Raw genomic sequence first — 21,684 nt, 5'->3', positions numbered from 1 at the left:
CAGTTTATTTCTAAATTTTGGAAAGCTTTTTGTTCCCGTTTGGGGGTACACTTGTCCTTTTCCTCAGCTTTCCATCCTCAGTCGAATGGACAGACTGAGCGAACCAACCAAAACCTTGAGACATATCTAAGATGTTTTGTGTCTGAAAACCAAGAGTTGTGGTCATCATATTTACCGTTAGCTGAGTTTGCCATAAATAATCGTTGTCAGGAATCCACTGGCAAGTCACCATTTCTTGGTGCATATGGTTTTCATCCCCAATTCTGTACTTTCAAAGAGGGGGGGTCTTCTGGGGTTCCCGAAGAGGAACGTTTTTCGTCATCTCTTTCATCGGTATGGCAGAAGGTGCAAGCTAACTTGAAAAATATGGGAGGTAAATACAAATGCATGGCTGATAAGAGACGGTCGCCAGGTCCGGACCTAGGAGTGAATGACTATGTGTGGTTGTCTACTAGGAATATTAAATTGAAGGTTCCCTCTTGGAAACTGGGTCCTAGGTTTATTGGCCCTTACAAAATTGTAGCCATCATCAACCCCGTGGCTTTTCGCCTGGAGTTACCTCAGACTTTTAAAATTCATAATGTTTTTCATAAGTCGTTACTCAAAAAATATGTTCCACCTCTAGAACCATCACCGCTGCCACCCCCTCCTGTTGTCGTGGATGGTAATCTAGAATTTCAGATATCCAAAATTGTTAATTCTCGTCGGGTCCGCCGCTCTCTTCAATATCTGGTGCATTGGAGAGGCTACGGTCCCGAGGAAAGAATGTGGGTTCCTGCGTCTGAGGTAAACGCCGACAGGTTAGTTCGGGTTTTTCATGCCTCTCATCCTGAGAGACCTGGTCCTGAGTGTCCGGAGGCCCCTCGTAGAGAGGGGGGTACTGTCACGAGGGTATCAAGAACCACGCCTGACTCCGTTATACCCGGGGTCAGGAAGTCGCAGCGGTTGGCTGCACGCTCTATTTAAGATAGGGCTGTTTTCCTAATGGTAGCTTTCTGGGTTTGCTTTGCAAACCCTTTTGGCTCACTCAGGGATCCGTAGCTCCTTCTCCTCAGCTGTTCCTTGTCCAGCACTCCCAAACCTCCTTATATTCCTCTCTCACACTTCTCTGGTTGCCAGAGATAGAGCTTCCTGCCTGGACATCTATCCTGACCCACTGGAGCTGTGTTGCTGCGTTCTCTGACTGTTGATTCAGAACGCTACCCTCCGGATCCCTGTTGGACCTTTGTGGACAGTTGTTGTCGTCCACCTGGGTGTTTGTGTTCGTCTGTGTTTGTCTGTCCTCTCCCTGGTGTTTCCCTCTTAGTGCAGTGGTGAGGACTAGCGATCCCACCGGCCCGTTCACTATCTAGGGCTCATTTCAGGGAAAGCCAGGGTTTAGGCACGTGATCGCCGCACGGGTGAGGAACCCGTCTAGGGACGTCAGGGCAGTCAGGTGCCAGCCGCAAGGTGAGTTAGGGGTCACCACCTTTCCCTCTCCCTTAGGCAGGGCTTTCCCTGTTTTCCTCCCTGTGCGTGACACCGGTCATTACATATGCCTACTCCGAAGTCTTTATCCTGTGACTATGGCGTGGGCACATGGCCCTACTCATCTCAGGAAGGAAGCCATGAATAACCTCATATCCTCCATCGTCATGGCTCCAGCCATCTCCATGTACACTTCCCGATATGCAAGCAGCTGCATGGTCTGTGCCAGATGCAACCCCGGAAAAATTGAAAAAGTCCCTGTCAAGTGTTCACCAAAACCTCTCTACGCCTTTCAAAGGATCCAGATTGACCACATACAGATGCCCCCCTGCACAGGGATATCAGTATGCTCTAGTGATATATCAAGAACTCCAGCAAAATTGCGTTGGTATTCTTGATCTTTATTATAGTGTGGCAAAGTTACACTTTGTGTGACGTTTCGGCTAAAATAGCCTTTTTCAAACATCAGCCGCTCTGGAAGAAGGAGCCAATAGGTGCTGCGCTGTATGTACAGGTGGCGTGCCGATGCACGCAACCTCTACCTACAGCGCAGCACCTATTGGCTCCTTCTTCCAGAGTGGCTGTTTGAAAAAGGCTATTTTAGCCAAAACGTCACACAAAGTGTAACTTTGCTGCACTATAATAAAGATCAAGAATACCAACGCAATTTTTCTGGAGTTCTTGATATATCATACGTACGGGGTGGGATCACGACTCCATGCAGCACCATCTAGTGTGCCACACTGGTTTATTCTAGTATGTTCTAGTGGTCATAGACATGTTCTCTGGATGGCCTGAAGCCTATCCCGTGAAGAATCAGACAGCGAAGACAACAGTGAAGAAGCTTAAATGAGATTGCAGATTTGGGGTACCTGAAGTGATAGAGGATGATCAGGGAGCTGCCTTCACAGCTGAAGTGGCCCAGGAGATATGGGCCACACTGGGGATTCACCTAGCCTTATCACGTACAGACCACAGAGTAGCGGCAAAGGCGAAAGACTGAACGGCACATTGAAACAAAAAATGCTGAAAATGGCTCAAGAGACTGGTAAACCATGGCCAGAGACTTTTCCAATTGCCCTATTCAGTGTCAGACATACCACTAGGGGGAAAGGAAAAGCTGTCCCCTCTTGAGTGCCCCCAAGTTAGGACAGTATTTTCCCAAGAACTTGCTTTGCAATATGATTGCTTGTCTGCCTATGTATCTGTTCTGTGTAAACACCTGACTGACCTACATTTTCGAGTATACTCTTCACTTCCAGATCCCAGACAGATTCCTGGAAGTCATACCCTCCAGCCAGGAGATTGGGTTGTGGTGAAAAGGCATGTCAGAAAGACTCTAGAGCCCAGATTTGATAGCCCATTCCAAGTTCTGCTAACTACTCCTACGTCTGTGAAACTTGAGGGAAAGACGTCCTTGATAGAGTTGAGCGGACAACTGAATGTTCGGGTTCGGCAGGGTTTGGGACACGAACTTGACCCCGAACCCCATTGAAGTCAATGGGGACCCGAACTTTTAAGCACTAAAATGGCTGTAAAAATGTCATGGAAAGAGCTAGAAGGCTGTAAAAGGCAGCAAAATGTGCTTAAGAGCATGGCAAATGCTCTTCAAACAAATGTAGATAGGGAAATGAATTAAAAAAACATGAAAGACATAAAAAAAATAAAAATTAGGAATGATGTAGGAGGAAGAGGTTGAGGAGGCGGTGAATGGGTGGATGTGGCCGTGTAGGATCACGTGTCGGTCTAGGTGGAAGCGGCGGCGAAGGAGGAGGAATAGGTAGCCAACACAGATGTGTGTTATTTTGCATTTTTACATAGGGGTAGCCCCCAAAATATTGGGACATATAAAAAAAAGGAATAAGTGCACTTGAGTACAAGGATGGACGGTTGAGGCTGTTAGAATTGTCTATTCTGCACAAGGTACAGACAAGCCCGGAGGGATCCAAGCCTGGTTCATTTTAATGAACGTCAGCTTGTCCACGTTGGCTGTGGACAGGCGGCTGCGTCTGTCTGTAATGACGCCTCCTGCCGTGCGAAACACATGTTCAGAGAGTACACTGGCTGCAGGGCAGGCCAGCACCTCCAAGACATACAGGGCAAGCTCTGGCCATGTGGACAATTTGGAGACACAGAAGTTGAATGGGGCAGAACCATCAGTCAGTACGTGTAGTCGTGTGCACAGGTACTGTTCCACCATGTTGTTCAAATTCTGCCTCCTGCTAACATGCTGCATATCAGCAGTTGGGGCCGGTTGTTGCGGCAAGGTGACAAAGCTTTTCCACATGTCGGCCATGCTAACCCTGCCTTCTGAGGTGCTGTCGCTGACACAGCTGTGTTGGCGACCTCTTCCTCCTCCCCTGCCTTCGCCTTGTGCTTCCACTTGTCCCCCGGCATCTTCCGATCATGCTCCAGTGAGGGAATTAAGGACGGCACATTGTCTTTGTAACGGGGATCCAGCAGGGTGGCCATCCAGTAGTCAGCACACGTGAAAATGTGGGCAACTCTGCTGTCGTTGCGCAGGCACTGCAGCATGTAGTCGCTCATGTGTGCCAGGCTGCCCAGAGGTAAGGACAAGCTGTCCTCTGTGTGAGGCGTATCGTCTGTGTCCTCCGTATCCCCCCCAGCTACGCACCAGTGATGGGCCTGAGCTGTGTTGGATGCCACCCCGCTGTGAACATGCTTCATCCCCATCCTCCTCATCCTCCTTCTCCTCGTCATCCAGTAGTGGGCCCTGGCTGGCCAAATTTGTACCTGGCCTCTGCTGTTGCAAAATCCTCTTTCTGAGCCACTTCTAATAGACTGGCCTGAAAGTGTTAGCGATGACCCCTCTTCCTCCTCCTCGTCCTGGGCCACATCCTCTTCCATCATCGCCCTAAGTGTTTTCTCAAGGAGACATAGAAGTGGTATTGTAACGCTGATAACGGCGTCATCGCCACTGGCCATGTTGGTGGAGTACTCGAAACAGCGCAACAGGGCACACAGGTCTCGCATGGAGGCCCAGTCATTGGTGGTGAAGTGGTGCTGTTTCCGCAGTGCGACTCACCCATGCGTGCTGCAGTTGAAACTCCACTATGGCCTGCTGTTGCTCGCACAGTCTCTCCAGCATGTGCAAGGTGAAGTTCCACCTGGTGGGCACGTCGCATATGAGGCGGTGAGCGGGAAGGCCGAAGTTATGCTGTAGAGCAGACAGCTGAGCGGCGGCAGGATGGGAACGCCGGAAGCGCGCACAGACGGCCCACACTTTACACAGCACCTCTGACATGTCGAGGTAGTTGTGGATGAATTTCTGCACCACCAAATTCAGCACATGCGCCAGGCAAGGGATGTGCATCAAACCGGCTAGTCCCAGAGCTGCAACAAGATTTTGCCTATTATCGCACACCACCAGGCCAGGCTTGAGGCTCACTGGCAGCAACCACTCGTCGATCTGTTGTTCTATACCCTGCCACAACTCCTGCGCGGTGTGGGGCCTGTCCTCAAAACATATCAGTTTCAGAATGGCCTGCTGATGTTTACCCCTGGCTGTGCTGAAGTTGGTGGTAAAGGTCTGTCGCTGACCAGATGAGGAGGTGGTAGAAGAGGAGGAGGAAGCCGAGTAGGAAGAGGAGGCAACAGGAGGCAAAGAATGATGCCCTGCAATCCTTGTCGGCGGAAGGACGTGTGCCAAACAGCTCTCCGCCTGGGGCCCAGCCTCCACTACATTTACCCAGTGTGCAGTTAGGGAGATATAGCGTCCCTGGCCGTGCTTACTGGTCCACGTATCTGTGGTTAGGTGGACCTTGCCACAGATAGCGTTGCACAGTGCACACTTGATTTTATCCGATACTTGGTTGTGCAGGGAGGGCACGGCTTTCCTGGAGAAGTAGTGGCGGCTGGGAACGACGTACTGTGGGACAGCAAGCGACATGAGCTGTTTGAAGCTGTCTGTGTCCACCAGCCTAAATGACAGCATTTCATAGGCCAGTAGTTTAGAAATGCTGGCATTCAGGGCCAGGGATCGAGGGTGGCTAGGTGAGAATTTACGCTTTATCTCAAAGGTTTGTGAGATGGAGAGCTGAACGCTTCCGTGTGACATGGTGGAGATGCTTGGTGACGGAGGTGGTGTTGTTGGTGGCACATCCTCTGTTTGCTGGGCGGCAGGTGCCAACGTTCCTCCAGAGATGGAGGAAGAGGCCGAGGCAGCAGCAGAAGAGGGAGCAGGAGGGGCCTGAGCCCTTTCTTGGTTTTGAAGATGCTTACTCCACTGCAGCCCGTGTCTCGCATGTAGATGCCTGGTCATTAAGGTTGTGCTAATGTTCAGAACGTTAATGCCTCGCTTCAGGCTCCGATGGCACAGCGTGCAAACCACTCAGGTCTTGTAGTCAGCACATTGTGTGAAGAAGTGCCATGCCAGGGAACTCCTTGAAGCTGCCTTTGGTGTGCTCGGTCCGCGGTGACGGTGGCCAGTAGCAGGTGAACTGTTTTGGCTGCTCTGCTTTTGCACCCTGCTCCTGCATTTGCTACTCTGTTGGCTCGGTCTCACCACTGCCTCTTCCTCCGAACTGTGAAAGTCAGTGGCACGACCTTTATTCCATGTGGGGTCTAGGACCTCATCGTCCCCTGCATCGTCTTCCTCCCAGTCTTCCTCCCTGAACTCCTTTTCAGTCTGCACACTGCAGAAAGACACAGCAGTTGGCACCTGTGTTTCATCATCATCAGTGACGTGCTGGGGTGGTATTCCCATGTCCTCATCAGGAAACATAAGTGGTTGTGCGTCAGTGCATTCTATGTCTTCCACCCCTGGGGAAGGGCTAGGTGGATGCCCTTGGGAAACCCTGCCAGCAGAGTCTTCAAACAGCATAAGACACTGCTGCATGACTCGAGGCTCAACAAGTTCCCTGATATGCACGAGGGTGATGTGACAGACTGATGGGCATGGGTTTCAGGCGCCACCTGTGTGCTTTCCGCAGAAGACTGGGTGGGAGATAATGTGAACGTGCTGGATCCACTGTCGGCCACCCAATTGACTAGCGCCTGTACTTTCTCAGGCCTTACCATCCTTAGAACGGCATTAGGCCCGACCAAATATCGCTGTAGATTCTGGAGGCTACTGGGACCTGAGGTAGTAGGTTTAGAAGGATGTGTAGCTGTGGCAGAATGGCCACGTCCTCTCCCTGCACCAGAGGCTCCACCAACACCACGACCATGACCGCGTCCCTTATTAGATGTTTGCCTCATAGTTAGCGTTCACAAAGCAAAGTAAAAAGTGGTTAAGTCTGTTAGAAATAATTAACCGCCAATAAAAACCCTGATGTAGGGTATTGCACTCAATTTTTTTTTTTAAACTCTATATGACAGCGGTATTTGTGGCTTAAATTTCACAGTAACTTATTCACGTTTAATCCCAGATGTGCAGTATATCAGAGGGTTTTTTCACCCCAGTAACCAAAAAGCCGTATTTCTGGCCTAAATGTGACAGTCACTTATGCACGTCTAATCCCAGATGTGCAGTATATCTTAGAGGGTTTTTTCACCCCAGTAAGAAAAAAGATGTATTTCTGGACTTGCAAAAATCACTGAGTAAAAAAAGCAGTTCTTGATAAGATTTCTCCCTGATCTCTCCCTCACAGCAGCTGCAGCCTCTCCCTACACTAATCCGAGCAGAGTGACGGGCGGCGCTACGCGACTCCAGCTTAAATAGAGGCTGGGTCACATGCTGCAGTTGGCCAATCACAGCCATGCCAATACTAGGCATGGCTGTGATGGCCTTTTTAGGCAAGTAGTATGACGCTTTTTGAAAGGCTGCACAGCAGCCAATTAACAAGCGCCAAGAAAGCGCCGAACACTGAACCCGAACCTGAACTTTTACGTAAATGTTCGGGTTCGGGTCCGGGTGCCGAAAAACCTACAGTTCGGGTTCGCTCAACTCTAGTCCTGGGATACACGCTTCACACTGTAAGAAGGTTCCAGCCCCACGCCCGGAGGCCTGCTGAGAATGATGTTCTTTCTGGCCTTCCTGTTGGGAGGGGGTGTGGGTCTTGTGGGAGCGTATACGGCCTAATGTTCATACTGGGCCTCAGATGCCTCGAGTGGCACATGGGTCTTCAGGGTGAATACCATAGAGCCAATACAGGTCTTTGAATTTGACTTCTGTGATGTTGCTGATTGCAGATGTCATGACAGTTCAATGTTTGATTTTGCTTCCCTGCAATACTATGTATGTGTCACCATCTACTCACTAATACAGGAGTCAGCTGGGGATACAAACCAGCTGAGGGGATGCAAAGAAAGGATAAAATGGGAAAACCTCTTATAACCAGAATGTATTTGAATACCAAGAATATGGGAAAAACTCAGCTCAGAACATGTCAAAAATATCCCACAGATCAAGGGGGGCCCCTGGGTTGTCATCCATTGATACTGACAATAGAATCCCACCAACCAACAGACTTGGGAATGTACGTTTTGAGGAAATATCCGTCTGATAAATATGGGCAATGGGGACAGTTCCACCTTAAGGACATCGCAGACAGGCCTGTCCCAAATCCCACCCCTAGTTCACTGCCAATACAAGAGCCCAACCCCTTGTTACCAGGGAAAGTAGATAGATCCCTATTTACTGTAGAGGAGACATTGGCAGTGGAAACAGGATTTTCTGACCATAATTATTGGTTGGAACGGATGAATTACAGGGCATCACAGGTAAACAGATCTGGGTGTATCACCTGTGCCACAGCCAGACCACACTTAGGAACTGTGCCCCTTCACCTAAGTCCCAGCCAATATTCATGTTTTACAAGCATGTATGTGAAGCAGACTGCTGACATGACTGAATGCAAGGTTTGGGAAGAGAAGTTCATATTCTTAAGAGGAACCCCTGAAACTGAGGGAGGGATAACCATATACATAGGGAATTACAACTGTTTTGAGATAAAGGGCAAAAAAGGGAAAAACATGGGCAGGTTTCTTGAAGGATATTGTGGAACTGTGGTGAATACCACCGGTGAACCCTATCAAAGACATTTGATGAACCAGACTCAAGAATTAGGTGATGTGATCTGGTTGTGTGCAGATATGAATCGGAGGACAAAGTTGACAATTGTCTGGCATAGCAATGTGCCTTAACCCTAGTGTTGATGCCCTTTCATGCATTTAATCCCCTCGACTGGGAGAAAACCATTGAGAAAATAAGAAGCCCTGGGTTAGGATTTGGTTATGCCCAAGGAGAGACAATGGTGAGGAGAAGGCGGGATACCAGCCCAGGAGGCAGCCTAGATTCCCACGTGTATATAGATGCTATAGGAGTGCCCAGGGGGGTCCCAGATGAGTTCAAAGCCAGAAGTCAAGTGGCAGAAGGGTTTGAATATTTAATCCCTATAGGTACTATAAACAAAAATGTGGATTGGATCAACTACATCTATTACAATCAGAAGAGATTTGTGAATTACACCAGAGATGCATTAAAGGGCACAGTGGAGCAGCTGGGGCCCACTAGTGTTATCGCATTCCAAAATAGAATGGCCCTGGACACGCTACCAGCAGAAAAAGGTGGTGTGTGCAAAATGATTGGTGAAACCTGCTGTACTGTAATTCCTGATAATTTAGGACCAAATGGTCAGGTCAGGAATGCCCTGAAGGGACTTTCTTCTCTCTCAGAAGAATGAAAGAGAAATTCTTGGGTTCATGGGAAAATTGGTTTGAAAAATGGATTAAGAATTGGAAACAGACCTTGTTACAAATTGGAACGGTTATAATCATGGTATTATTGATTCTTGCAGTAATTGTTGTGTCATCCCATGCATTAGGAGGCTTCTGCTCAAAGCCATAGCTGAGGTTACCACAGAGATGATCATGAGAGAATTCCATGAGGATGGGAAACAAAGTCCACTCAGCTCTGTTGGTTCCCCCCCTGCTTATGACGCCACCTGGAGATCATCGACCATAGGGACTGACATCTGACTTTCCCATGCTAAGTCCAGTGTAATGGGAATCTATACACTAGGCTAGGTTGTCATGGAAGCTGGTGAAGAGGATTCGAAGCATGGGGACAGATGTTAGGGAAAGAATGAGGTCCAAGGGGGGACTGATAGAGATGTGGACTACATTCTTTGATTCAGCTAAGAAAGCTCCCACATACTATAGCTCTCAGACAACACCTTATCTTCTCCAGAGCACATAGGTTCCATCCTACGCCTCCTTGCTATGTCATATATGCTTTCTCTGCTGTTAGAGAACTCCATTACAAGATGGCACCTATAGCTAGATATTTACATATTCACATACCACAGTTAGTAAAACAATGCACAATGGACAGATGCTAAGTGCTATCTCTTTTCTTATTTTGTTACTTTTATTATATATGTGTTAGCCAATGTAACAATGTCACATGCCTCAGGGGGAATCTTATGACTTTATAAACTGCAGTACTTCCTGTAATAAATGAGAATTTGCCTTGACTCCAGTGTGTGTGTCATAGCTATTTTCTTACGTGCACGTAAAACCCTTGGGTTACTACTAATTTGGAGCAGTAGAGCAAACGTGATCGGCCCTGATTAGGGGCATCTTTATCATGTGTATATAACATTACATTGTTTGTGCACTTGTTGCCCAGGGCTGTGAAGCTGGTAAGCCAAAGTTCTTTCAGTCCGTGGCTTGTTTACATCCTAGGAATGGGCATAATCATCTGCTCTGCTGCAGCCAATGACTGGATTCAGGGGTAACACGTCCACAAGAAACACATCACCACTAAAGCCAGTCATTGGCTGCAGTAAAGCAGGTGACCATGCCTGTGCCGGCGAGGGAGCAAACATTTACTGGAAGATGGACACACAGGAGCTGGCACACATAACCAGTGCTGATGGTAACAGGTACATATAACTCTTTCCATAGTAGAGGCTGCGGGCACATGTAAAAATTTACTTATTCCTGAACAAACCCTTTAATGCTGTCTTCCTGTTCTATCTACTAGTTTTGGGATGACTGCAGGCATGAAGATACTGTACCTAGTATAAAGGACAGGGGAGAACACAGGAGAACACAGGAGTCCGACTGCCCCCCGGAACAATGCCAGAAGAGGCCAGTAGCACAAAGGTTAAGAAATGACAAGCTCAGAGTCTTGTCTACAAATGCTCGCAGTCTAGGGAATAAGATCAATGAACTTGAGGATATAATGGCATCTGAGAATATAGATGTAGTGGCGGTTACTGAGACGTGGTTCAAGGGGAGTAATGACTGGGATACATCAATACCAGGGTTCTCTCTATACAAGAAAGACAGAGTAGGCAAGAAGGGGGAGGAGTGGCCCTTTATGTGAAAGATAGCATAAAATCTAATTTGATACAAGTTAGCGAGAACAATTTGGAGTCAGTTTGGGTTACCTTGCAGCTTGATAATCATAAAGTAACTCGTGTAGGTGTGATATATAGACCACCTAGCCAAGTCAAAGAATTAGATGATCTACTAGTTGAGGAAATAGCTAAAATGACATTGAAGGGGGAAGTTATGATTATGGGAGACTTCAATCTTCCAGATGTAAACTGGAAAACCAAAATAGCTAGTTCTGCCAGGAGTACAGATATTCTAAATTCCCTACTGGGATTATCTCTACAGCAAGTAGTGGAGGAGCCAACCCGGAAGGAGGCCATTTTAGATTTAGTATTCACAAATGGGAATTTGGTATCGGATATTACTGTAGGGGAAAGCTTGGGATCTAGTGATCACCAGTCAGTGTGGTTTACTATAAGTACAGTGACTGAGTCACACCACACAAAAACAAAAGTTTTAGATTTTAGAAAAACTGACTTTTCTAAAATTAGATTAGTGGTACACGAGTCCCTATCAGACTGGAACAGTTTCATTGGAGTCCAGGAGAAATGGGACTACTTAAAAGTGGCACTATTGAAGGCAACAGAAAATTGCATTAGGCTTGTCAGTAAAAGCAAAAAAAGGAAGAGACCACTGTGGTACTCAGCAGAAGTGGCCAAAATCATTAAAAACAAAAATATAGCATTTAGGAATTATAGAAAAAAACAAAATGAGGATGACAGACAAATTTATAAGATTAGGCAGAGAGAGGCCAAACAAGATATAAGAGCTTCTAAAGCACAGGCAGAAGAGAAATTAGCTCAGTCAGGGAAAAAAGGCGATAAGGCATTCTTCAGATACATAAATGAAAAAAGGAAACTAAAACAAGGAATTACCAAATTAAAAACTAAAGAAGGAAGGTATATGGAAGAAGATGAAGAACTAGCTGACTGCCTCAATGAATACTTCTGTTCAGTTTTTACAAAGGAAGGACCTCAGTTAGGAAAGAAGACTAATGAATCTTTTGACGCATGTGTCTTTACAGAGGAAGAGGTTCTAAGTCAACTGTCTAAAATTAATACAAATAAGTCACAGGGGCCTGATGGGATACACCCAAAGCTATTAAAAGAGCTCAGCGGTGAACTAGCAAAACCATTAACAGATTTATTTAACCAATCACTGGCAACAGGAGTCGTCCCAGAAGATTGGAAATTAGCAAATGTTGTGCCCATTCACAAGAAAGGTAGTAAGGAGGAATCGGGCAACTATAGGCCAGTAAGCCTGACATCAATAGTGGGGAAATGAATGGAAACCATACTTAAGGAGAGGATTGTGAACCATCTAAAATCCCATGGATTGAAAGATGAAAAACAGCATGGGTTTACTTCAGGGAGATCATGTCAAACTAATCTTATTGATTTTTTTGATTGGGTGACTAAAATAATAGATGGAGGAGGTGCAGTAGACATTGCTTATCTAGACTTTATTAAGGCTTTTGATACTGTCCCACATAGAAGGCTTATCAATAAAGTGCAGTCATTGGGCTTGGACTCCCATATTGTTGAATGGATTAGGCAGTGGCTGAGGGACAGACAACAGAGGGTTGTAGTCAATGGAGTATATTCAGACCAAGGTCTTGTTACCAGTGGGGTACCTCAGGGATCTGTTCTGGGACCCATATTATTTAATATCTTTATCAGCGAAATTGCAGAAGGCCTCAATAGGTGTGTCTTTTTGCTGATGATACAAAGATTTGTAACAGGGTTGATGTTCCTGGAGGAATACACCAAATGGAAAAGGACTTAGGAAAACTAGAGGAATGGTCAAAAATCTGGCAACTAAAATTTAATGTTGATAAGTGCAAGATAATGCACCTGGGACGTAAAAACCCAAGAGCAGAATATTAAATCAGTGATACAGTCCTAACCTCAGTATCTGAGGAAAGGGATTTAGGGATCATTATTTCAGAAGACTTAAAGGTAGGCAGACAATGTCACAGAGCAGCAGGAAATGCTAGCAGAATTCTTGGGTGTATAGCAAGAGGAATTACCAGTAGAAAGAGGGAGGTGCTCATGCCGCTCTACAGAGCACTAGTGAGACCTCATTTGGAGTATTGTGCTCAGTACTGGAGACCATATCTCCTAGAAGGATATTGATACTTTGGAGAGAGTTCAGAGAAGAGCTACTAAACTGGTACATGGATTGCAGGATAAAACTTACCAGGAAAGATTAAAGGACCTTAACATGTATAGCTTGGAAGAAAGACGAGACAGAGGGGATATGATAGAAACTTTTAAATACATAAAGGGAATCAACAAGGTAAAAGAGGAGAGAATATTTAAAAGAAGAAAAACTGCTACAAGAGGACATAGTTTTAAATTAGAGGGGCAAAGGTTTAAAAGTAATATCAGGAAGTATTACTTTACTGAGAGAGTAGTGGATGCATGGAATAGCCTTCCTGCAGAAGTGGCAGCTGCAAATACAGTGAAGGAGTTTAAGCATGCATGGGATAGGCATAAAGCCATCCTTCATATAAGATAGGGCCAGGGGCTATCCATAGTATTTAGTATATTGGGCAGACTAGATGGGCCAAATGGATCTTATCTGCCGACACATTCTATGTTTCTATGAGAGGTGAGAACTGATTATCTATCACCACTAGAACACCCTGCTTATCACTGTTTATAGTATAAGGACAGGAGAGATCAGAACAGATTATGATTACGATTATATGATTATTAGTACTATTATTAGTACCTAAGAAAAGCCACTGTACATTTCTTTAACAAACGCTGCACGGCTAGATTTATCGCATGCATCATTCAGGGAGCATGTGTTATTTCTCCCAAAACACAAAGCAGCCACAATGTTCCTGCAGTTGTCTCTGACCACCTTGCCCAGTTGGAGTTAGGTGAGGAGACGGCCAGCGCGGTTGTTTGCTGCTTGATGCACTTTAGAAAGTATTTGGCTATGTGGCTACTATCACTCAGGAAGATCAGCTCTATAACGGCATGGCAACGCTTTACATGATAGGAAGAAGGGGGAAAGGGAGCAATGTTCTGCCCTGCTTCTGTTTGGGACAGGAGGATATCCATGGAGGAGGCCGATAAGTGCCTGGTATCGGAACAAACGTGGAGGTGTCAATAGGACCTGGCCTTCTTGCTACAGTACTGCCTCGCTGCAAAAACATTGATCTAATGGGCTGTGAAAGGCATGAACTGTTCCAGTCTATAACTGTTGCTCCAGGTGTCCATTGTGTGCACCTTGCTGCACAGCTAGAATTGCAAGGAGTGGCCTACATTCACACTTTTTATGAAAAAATGCCAGCTAGATAACTTCTAGTGAGGCTGAGCACATGCCATTAGCCCCCTAAAGGCAACAGAATCCACAAAGTGGTACCACGGAAACTGCACCACCAGCAACTTGTTCAAGCAGAGTTGTTTCTTGGCCACACATTCCATTATCGATGGCTGATGGTGGGACAGAATAGGAGGAGGCATAGTCTGAGCAGGAGAAGCAGTAACTGATGATGACTTGGACACAGTACTGCACGTGGATGCCGCCTGGCTGCCACAAAGGAGACCGGGAGAAGGAAGAATCTCTTGTTGTGTTAGCTGGCAGATACCTCTCTCACTCCCATGGCTTATTTTAATCTGGCAGATCTTGCACAGGGCATTGCTTTTGTTTTCCAGCACCGTAGAGAAAAACTGCCAGACAGGAGATACTGGCACACTCCACACAGAGCTAGCTGCAGCCGAGCTTGTTTTAGGTCTGGCACGTTTTCAGCCTGCGACCACAGTCAATCAGAATCACCAGTTCCCAAGTTGACAATACTAGAAGCAGATCTAGCCCTGGCAGGTTCTAACTATATGTTGCCTTCACTCTGTATTGATGCCACTGCCACCATCCTCTTCCTCTGATGTTACCTTCTTCTCAGCTCCGTGATCTAGCTTCCAGATCCTGTCCAACACATAATCATTGTAATAGTCCTCAACCTCCCCGTCATGAAAACTGTGATATGTCATCATAGGCTTCATAGCCCCCTCCAGATTACCTGCTTTATACTTGTCTTGACTTCCACTGCTGCTACCACATCCCTTACCACCAACAGTGCAGCTACTGGTGCCACTACTCCTACTACTACAAAAACAGCTATGCATGGGGTGCCCCTCCTCGCCCGAATCTCCTAAACACTGAGCCATTCAGTCCACAATTCCATCCTCTGTGTCCTCAATAATATTAGGAGCCAGAAGGAACTGTGGCCAACTACTACTACTACTCCTGGCAAGTACTGATACTGCTGGTACTACATACATTCTGACTCTGGGAGGACGAGGCATGGGTCTTTCGTTTTGCACTCTTCCATTTCTCAGACAGAAAAGTCAGGGGTTTGGTACAGACAGATTATTTAACAGTACAAGCAAAATGGCAAGTGTGTTTTTTGCAATTTAAAGACAGTGGCACAATTAAATGTCTCTCCGCTTCTTCAAACACACTCCACACTGGTATTGACAATTTACTTTGGGAAGAATGCAGTGAAATGTCTTAGAACTATGCATTTAATATCAGTGGTAAAACAATGAAAACTGTGCACTAAAGGTCTTTGAAACACACAGTCTGATGTACTAATATATCCACGAACACAATATAACAATGCAGTGTTTGTTGTAAAATGTCTTTGGTAAAATTGGTGTTGTTGCTGTAACAACATTTCATGTGGCCCCCGGCACCCTGCCAGAACATATTGTGAAAATGCTAATGCCCGCTTCCATTATGGAAGTGGTCATTAGAATGTGGAAGGCACAGGAAGGTGAGAACAGCGCATTGCTAGCTGTACTGACCTACCCTGGTCTTCTTCCGGGCCCACGCTGTGTCCTGACACGTACAGTGTCAGGACGTAGTGCATGTAGATGCGCACTATGACCTGATGCTGTGCGCTGTCAGGTCACAGTGCAGCGTGGCATGAAGAAGACCAGGGAGGTTAAGTGAATCTGCCAAGTGGCTGCGTCGTCCGGAGCTGGAGAGGCAAGTTAATTTTTTTCATTTATTTTTAAATGTCTGATCTAAGGTCTGATTGGGGTTTGATCTGAGGCTGGGGGTCTGACAGGGGTCTGATCTTAGGCTAGGGGGGTCTGATCTGAGGCTAGAGAGGGTCTGATCTGAGGCTAGGGAGGGTCTGATCTGAGGCTAGGGAGGGTCTGATCTGAGGCTAGGGAGGGTCTGATCTGAGGCTAGGGAGGGTCTGATCTGAGGCTAGGGAGGGTCTGATCTGAGGCTAGGGAGGGTCTGATCTGAGGCTAGGGAGGGTCTGATCTGAGGCTAGGGAGGGTCTGATCTGCGGCTAGGGAGGGTCTGATCTGCGGCTAGGGAGGGTCTGATCTGCGGCTAGGGAGAGTCTGATCTGCGGCTAGGGAGGGTCTGATCTGAGGCTAGGGAGGGTCTGATCTGAGGCTAGGGAGGGTCTGATGGGGTATGATGTAAGGCTGATGTAGACTGGGGGGTCTGATAAGAGGGTGACTTGAGGCTGATGGAGGTGAGGGGCAGATCGGAGGCTGAGAAAGGGACAAAGGCAGGGACATTTGCGAAGAAAGAGGCAGGGACAGTGGCAGGGAGAGCGAAAGCTGGGTGAACACCTCTGTGGACCCCTCTGGGTTTAGCTTGGTTGCCATTAATGCCAAATAAAGAACAAAATATATAACACTGTCAACTTAAAAATTAGACTGCTATATGTGGTCAAAAATGGCACCTGTAGTATTTGTAATATATAGCGTAGCACCATTTTGTGCTGCAAAAATATAGTGCTCTAGATTTTTTTAATTGAAGCTAAATTTCTTTAACTTATCCCGAAGTCAGTTATATGTTAGTGAAATTTTCAAGTTGAGACTTTTGTATGGCCCCCGAACGATGTTACAAATATCCATATGGCTCTCTGCAGCAAAAAGGTTCCCCAACTCTGCTGTAAGGGTCACAGTCGCTACTGGGCCTAGGAGCCTGAGGGGGCCCAAAGACCCTTGTGCGACATAAGAAGATAACAGTACTATACAAAGTTCATGCAGGTCAAGTAACATCTCTGACTGGAGGGAAGGGGTAAGGTCAAGAATTTGGCATGGGGCAGGGGATGCAATTAAAATTTTTGCCTTAGGCAGCATGAAGGCTATGCGCTTCCATGCCCCTGGCCAGAAAGCACTGAGGGAAGGGGGACCAAGCTGAACTCTTGCACCAGGGCACATGAGCCTTTAGCTATGCCCCTGATTATATTATACTATATGCAAGTAAGAAGGATGACTTCCATCTACATGTGCTAGAATATAATCCGTGGTATGATCTTGGTACTGCCATTCTGACATTAAGGAGACACCAGGAGACTGCACCCTAGACTACAAAACCTTTGAAGATAATGATGCATTTATCTCCTGATGTTCATGTTCAAGCTGACAATCCAAGCATAACTTTGGTTGAACATTTATATTATTGCATGGTCCCGGCCTAAGACCTCTCAGAAAACTGTTGTGCCACTCTTGTGCGACCACAAAACATCTGCAGCAGTTGACAGAGAAGGCGATCTTAAGGCAGATAATAGTGAGAAGATCCAAACAACATGTAACGTCTATGGTCAGCTGTAATCCTGCCATCTCCACCTTTCTCATTATACAAGAATAAAACATATAATACTGGTGGATAAAACAAGACTGAAGACAAGATCTTCACAGTCTTCTGCAGATCATAGGGGACATTTCATGAGGCCTTTTCTCTATCTACCTGATCATCCTGTGGGACATTGTGATGTTCTTCTGACACATTCTGTAGAAGAAGAGGACTGGGACATCTCTCCGGTGTTGTTATCTCTTCCTTAACTGTAGGAAACACATCCAGTGACTGAATTTATTCCTTACATACAGATAATGAGAGGACGTGTGTATTTAGTCATGTCTACTACCTGGTGATGTAAGGGGCTGGTGATCCTCCATCTTGATGGCCTTATATCCATCTACCTGACCATCCTGTGGGACATAGTGATGTTCTTCTGAATTATCCTGTGGAAGAAGAGGACTGGGACATCTCTCGCGTGTGGTTCTCTCTTCCTTAACTGTAGGTTTTGCAGAATCAGGATTAGATCGGATGGTCAGCCATGTTGTTTTAGGCATACATCTTGGGGAACATTTATTAAGACCTGTGTTTTAGGTGCAGGTCTTAATAAAGCCCTAAGCTGGCGGTGGTTCCGCCGAAGTTTATGAAGAGGCGCAGGCCTCTCCATAACTTCAGGGCTTCCAGCACCAGTTCTAAATGTAAGACGGCTTTCCAAGTTATCTTACATTTAGACCTTTTTCTAGACCTGAAACATTTGTAGAAAATGGTAAATGAGACAGGCTTGCCGGCCCGTTCCCTTCTCCGCCCACTCCACGTCGACAATTGTAGACCTGCCGCCCCCCCCATTGCACCGACATCTGCGCCTGAAATATGTCTAATTTAGGCTTATTTCAGAATAGTAGAGGACCCCTTGTGTTTACACCTCAAAAAGGAGCTTAGCTAAAGAGTTAATCACCATTTTGAAGTGAATACTGAGTACTTTTAGCACTAACTACTTTTGCTGAGAAAATAGAGGCCTTTAAGTAATCGATTAAAGATGTTATGATGGAATGGTGACCTTCAGAAAGTAGATAATATTTGCACTAGAAGTGGAAGCCTTGGCCAAGATCAATGTATTTGTCTATTAAAACTAACCATTTGCAGGTTTATGATCAGGATCGATCCTTGGTGTTGGACCGGTGATAAATGAAAGAGCCGATCTTGGCTTTATGGACCATGGGGCTCTTTGGAAAGAAAAATGGAGATTGGTACTTGAATTGGAGAGGATTAATGGAAGGCCCCAGGAACAATTATTTATGCTAACAAGAGATCGTGATAAGGAACTTTTATCCAATTAGCAGTTGTTGTCGGTGTAACTTGTGTAGATCTATGGTTACGTATGATAATGATGGAATCTGTGTGTAAAACACTGAAGTCTACGTACAGCGACACACTGCGGAAAACTGGAATTAAAATATTAATTATTCCTTTGTTCTCTGAGGTATAAAGGACGGTGTCCAGGACTTATAACAGAGCGCTGCCTTTTACCACGGCTGTAATTCACTTCCATTTACCTCTTATGCCATAATCTGCCTACATTTTACATTGACTTTCAATGAGGTCTTGCTGCTCTTCAGATTTCCATCAGAGATTTTAAGCCAAAACCAGGTGAGACTCTAAACACAGAACAGGTACAGATTTTCCCCTATATCTTATGTCTGTGGAGGCTCAAATCCTGGTTTTGGCTCACAATCACTGATGGAAATCACTGACAAAACACTGATGTGTGAATGAGGCTTAAACAAAAGAATCTTCTGAAGAAGAAGTTGCTTCAAGAAGTTTTGTGTTGTTGTGGCCAATTTCCAACAGTAGGAAACACATCCAGTGACTGAATTCATCCCTTACATACAGATAATGAGAGGACGTGTGTATTTAGTCATGTCTATTACCTGGTGATGTGAGGGGCCGGTGATCCTCCATCATGACGTCCTTGTACAGATCTTTGTGTCCTTCTAAATACTCCCACTCCTCCATGGAGAAATAGACGGTGACATCCTGACACCTTATAGGAACCTGACAACACAATGATACAGTCATCACCCAGATCCCTTCATAGCGTTCCTGTATAATGTCCCAGCATTCCCAGCAGTGTCACCTCTCCAGTCAGCAGCTCAATCATCTTGTTGGTGAGTTCTAGGATCTTCTCTCTATCGATTTCCTCATGTATCAGGGGGTGAGGTGGAGGCTCCATGATTGGGCTCAGGGTTCTTCCCCATCCTTCAGACACAGGGTCCTGACAGCGCTCACTAGAGGTCTTCTTCACTACTGTGTAGTCCTGGTTATGGAGAGACACAGTAATAACTATCACTCCATACATCTCCAGAGTCCCTCACCTCTCCAGTCATGTCCATCTGTTAGTAACATAGATAAGATGATGTAATATGACATCATCAGAATCTCTCACCTCTCCAGTAAGCCGGAATAGGATCTCTAGGGTGAGATTTATTATACTCTCTGCCATCTTGTCCCTGTCCATCTTTCATGGGTCAATCAGGAGAAGGATCTTATATAGAAGATACCCACTGAGCGGATCCTATATTGTAGGAACCTGAATGGAAATAAAATGAGACGATGGAAAATCCTACAAAATCTAATATAAAATACAATAACTGGAGATAAGAGGAGACATCGGGGGAGATAATAAAGTGTAGATGTTGTGTTCTCTCTTTTTATATGGATCGAAACATGTGCGAGGTCAAGGCAGTTTCACGATATGTCATAAAATCCAATATATAGAAAATACAAAACATAAGTTGATCAACAAGTTATAAAACTGGGAATAAAAAAAAAATTTGAATAAAATTAAGACAGAAATGCAGAGCGAAGTAAAACCCCGGAATGAAGACCACATTAGCCCTTTTACACTACATGTGTCTATTTTATTCTATTTTTTTTTTTTATTCCCAGTTTTATGACTTGTTGATCAACTTGGATGTTTAGTATTTTCTATATATTGGATTTTATAATCTAGATCATTTGTAGATTTAATTTGTTGGTATATAGAACAACTGAAAAAAACGCAGGGTGTGCTTTGTGAATGACTAGAGTACTACAAAAACAGCCTGACGCGGTCCGGCCCAGGTTCTGATATCAGCACAGCTCCGGATAAGGAGCGATTGGTCCCTCATTTTTATACTATTGCAACCACTGAGGAAGAAAACGTACAGTTTGGAAATGCGTCTGGTGTAACTGCGGTATTAATCCATCGAGTGTAATTGCGACACCAACCTATTGAGAGGAATAAACGTATCCTTCATACCATTCCGGACATTGAAACAGCAGAAGTCGGCGTTCCTGTATCCCTACTACACACACGCAAGTAAGTGTGCCGACACACGAGAGAACTATAGGATCCAGCAGCGCATCGAGATCATAGGTGAGCGGAGGTCATCAATATCAGATCGTGGGGGTCAGACATCCGGCACCCCCAGTTGATCAGCTGTATGAAGAGAAGGCACATGCTGTGAGCGCCTGCCGTCTCCAGTCTCTTCCTGTGGCAGGCGCAGCACTATGAAGTGCCTTTTGCGCTGTGGCATTAGAAGAATTTTGATATCTCTGAGTTTTTAGTCTAACCAGACTGTCTATTACTCTGTAATTCCTCTAGCGCCGTTCTATAGAAACAGAAGGTTTAAAGAGCACACCAAATGCTTGAAATAACTTTTTTATTAACTTCAACTTCAGCTTCATATATAGCACTGCCGCCTCCGCAGCAGATAGTCCATGTACACATGTTGAAAAGATATCACAAAATGGCGGTATGCATAAGATGGTGTCTCAACTGTTCAATCTTGTCATTCAACATAAAATGGCGGATATATTTCTCTCTTCAGGATCTGTACTCTCACTGTAAGTTATTTAAGCACTTTATGATCTCTCTGAGAGGTATATGTGAGGTCTAACTAATAGTTCACTTGCAGTATGCAGTTAGCAGTGACTATTTGCAGATTGACTGAGTATGATCTGGTATGGTTGTATGCAATTTGGATTGCAATATGTTTTTATGGTATTTGTAGTAGTTCACAGTTTGCAACTGTAGCTTGAATTTGTATTTGTAGTTTGCAATTGGTGGAACTGTAAGTAAACACATATATATCTAGTTCAGTATACAGTTCTAAACACAACATTAACAATATAAAAATTATATAACTTGTTTTAAATACCTATATTGGCCTCTTGTTCCCATAAAACTCAGCTCTTAGTGGAGTGAATGTCTCTTCAGCTCCTGTCTCTGGCGAATAATGATTCTAGCAGCAGGAGTCGGGGGAATTTCCAGACAGGCTGTCTGTGAGGCTGGCTGTGATGATT

At 45.4% G+C, this 21,684-nt stretch overlaps 1 long non-coding RNA gene across 1 annotated transcript; it reads right to left on the bottom strand.

The window, feature by feature from the left end:
- Positions 1-17,549: 17,549 nt before the first annotated feature.
- LOC122940511 lies at positions 17,550-19,326 on the bottom strand. Its single transcript, XR_006390336.1, has 3 exons — positions 19,269-19,326; positions 17,690-17,839; positions 17,550-17,606 (listed from the first exon to the last, which is right to left on the bottom strand). It is a non-coding gene; the product is annotated as an uncharacterized LOC122940511 (long non-coding RNA).
- Positions 19,327-21,684: the final 2,358 nt, after the last annotated feature.

The sequence above is a fragment of the Bufo gargarizans genome, chromosome 6, assembly GCF_014858855.1.
Source record: "Bufo gargarizans isolate SCDJY-AF-19 chromosome 6, ASM1485885v1, whole genome shotgun sequence".
NCBI lineage: Eukaryota > Metazoa > Chordata > Amphibia > Anura > Bufonidae > Bufo > Bufo gargarizans.
This window is presented reverse-complemented; position numbering and strand designations above follow the sequence as displayed.